The 2,758-nt window shown below is 45.9% G+C and overlaps 1 pseudogene; it reads right to left on the reverse strand.

The window, feature by feature from the left end:
- Window positions 1–1,139: 1,139 nt before the first annotated feature.
- Window positions 1,140–1,525, reverse strand: LOC132360775 (small ribosomal subunit protein eS17-like; annotated as a pseudogene).
- Window positions 1,526–2,758: the final 1,233 nt, after the last annotated feature.

A 2,758-nucleotide genomic window follows, 5' to 3' on the forward strand; every position in this document is an offset into this window, starting at 1 on the left:
TCTTTCATTGCGGCGTGCAGGCTTTTCTCTAGTTGTGGCACACGGACTCAGTAGTTGTGGCGCACGGGCTTAGTTGCCCCGTGGGATCTTAGTTCCCCCACCAGGGATCGAACCCACGTCTCCTGCCTTGGAGGGTGGATTCTTTTTTTTTTAAATTAAATTTATGTATTTATTTTTGGCTGCGTTGGGTCTTCGTTGCTGCACGCGGGCTTTCCTCTAGTTGCGGCGAGCGGGGGCTACTCTTTGCTGCAGTGTGCGGGCTTCTCATTGCGGTGGCTTCTCTTGCTGCGGAGCAGGGGCTCTAGGCGCACGGGCTTCAGTAGTTGTGCCTCGTGGGCTTAGTTGCTCCACAGCCTGTGGGATCCTCCCAGACCAGGGCTCGAACCCGTGTCCCCTGCATTGGCAGGCGGATCCTTAACCACTGAGCCACCAGAGAAGTCCCTGGATAGACCACATTTTGTTCATCCATTCATCAGTTGATGGACATTAAGTTGATTCTACTTTTTAGCTATGATGAATACAGTAATGCTGTTATGAGCATTTGTGTACAAGTTTTTGTGTGGACGTAAGTTTTCATTTCTCTGGGACGTAGACCTAGAAATGGGATTTCTGGGTCTTATGGTAACTCTATGTTTAACATTTTAAGGAACTGCCAGAATGCTTTTCACAGTGACTGCACCATTTCACATTCCCACCAGCAGGGCATGAGGGTTCCAGTTTCCACATATCCTCACCAACACTTGTGATTGTCTACCTTCTGGGTGTGGGATCTCACTGTGGTTTTGATTTGCATTCCTCTCCTGACTAATGGTGGTGAGCATTTTTTGATGTGTTTATTGGCCATTTACGTATCTTCTTTGGAGAAATGTCTATTCAGGTCCTCTGCCCCATTTTAAATTTTTAAAAAGTTTTATTGAAGCATAGTTGATTTACAATGTTGTGTTAGTTTCTGGTGTACAGCAAAGTGATTCAGATATATATGTATATATATTATTTTTCATATTCTTTTCCATTATGGTTTATTACAGGATATTAAATATAGTTCCCTGTGCTGTACAGAAGGACCTTGCTGTTTATCTTTTTCTTGTTGTTGTTGTTGTCTGAGGTGTATTGAAGGTATCACAGCACAGCAGGAAGAGTCAAATGGCTCCACACAGCGCTTTGAAATTCACCCCAGCTGGAGGCTGAGTGACCTGCAGGTTGGACAGACTGCCAAAGTCCAACAGCTTCAGCATTTCCTTAGTGTCAGGATCTACTTCAGTGATCTCCTGATCCAGGGCTGAGACCTCAGGCACGTAATTATCTCTTCTCTCTCTCTCCTCCTGCAGCTTGATGGAGATACATCTCACTGGGCCCCTCTGAATCTGCTTCATCAGACATAGCCTGCTATCTTGTTGCAGAGCGTCTTGCTGGGAATAAAGCACACGTGCTTGATGGTATGGAAGTCGTTGCCCAGATGAGTGTAGTACTTCTCAATGATGACCCGGGCCACCTTCTTCATGGTTTTGGTGCAAACATGGCCCATGTTGGCAGGTCCTCGGCAAAAGAGTGTTTATTTTATATACAGTAGTTTGTATCTGCTAATCCCAAACTCCTAATTTATCCCTCCCCCACTTTCCCCTTTGGTAACCATACGTTTGTTTTCTATGTCTGTGAGTCTGTTTCTGTTTTGTGAATAAGTTCATTTGTATCATATTTTAGATTCCACATATAAGTGATAGCGTATACTATTTGTCTTTCTCTGTCTGGCTTACTTCACTTAGTATGATAATCTCTAGGTCCATCCATGTTGCTGCAAATGGCATTATTTTGTTCTTTTTTATGGCTGAGTAGTATTCCATTGTATATATGTACCACAACTTCTTTGTCTGTTGATGAACATTTAGGTTGCTTCCATGTCCTGGCTACTGTGAATAGTGCTGCTGTGAATATTGGGGTGCATGTATCTTTTCGACTTAGAGTTTTCTCCAGATATATGCCCAGGAGTGGGATTGCTGGATCATATGCTCTGCCCATTTGTTTTAAATTAGACTTTGTTGTTTAGGTTCACAACCCAGCTAAGTGGAAGGTAGAGCTTTCCCATATGCCCCTCCACCCCTGTCCATTTGTTAGTGGCACAACACAGCAAGGGACATTTTCTTGCTCTTGTTTCATGGCCATCATGGGCTGGCAGGGTCTCTGTTCCAAGTCTTCTCACTCTAGGGCCCAGGCTGATGGAGTTACACTGATCGCCATGGCAGGGGGAAGAGGAGGAGGAAGTGTTAAGTCACCCACGGGCTCATAAAGCTTCCACTCAGAGAGAATGCATGTCACTTCCACTTGCATCTCAGTGGCAAAGTGAGCCACCCAGCCATGCGTACCTCCAAGGAGATATGCAGTCTTCCCACGGGCGTGGACGGAGAGGACTCAAATCTCTGTGAACAGCTCTAATGACTCATTGCAGTTAAATAAGGTTCTTCCCTGCAGGACTCCTCAGTGCCTTTACTGTACTCTTGCTCACGGTCCCTCTCTGGAGGGAGTGGGATGCAGCAGGCAGAGTAGGCCAGATTTACTCACCTGGGGAACCCTATTCCCCCAGAGCATCTCATGGGATGAGTGTTCCCTGGAATCCCCTTTGGGAACCACTGCCACTTCCTAGAGCAGAGGTGGGCAGACTTTTTGGAAAGCATCAGATAGAAAATAGTTTAGGTTTGGCAGGCCCTGTGAACCAACTGCTCAACGCCGCTGTTGTAGTGAAAAGCAGCCACAGGTAATATGT

The sequence above is a fragment of the Balaenoptera ricei genome, chromosome 2, assembly GCF_028023285.1.
Source record: "Balaenoptera ricei isolate mBalRic1 chromosome 2, mBalRic1.hap2, whole genome shotgun sequence".
NCBI classification, from domain to species: domain Eukaryota; kingdom Metazoa; phylum Chordata; class Mammalia; order Artiodactyla; family Balaenopteridae; genus Balaenoptera; species Balaenoptera ricei.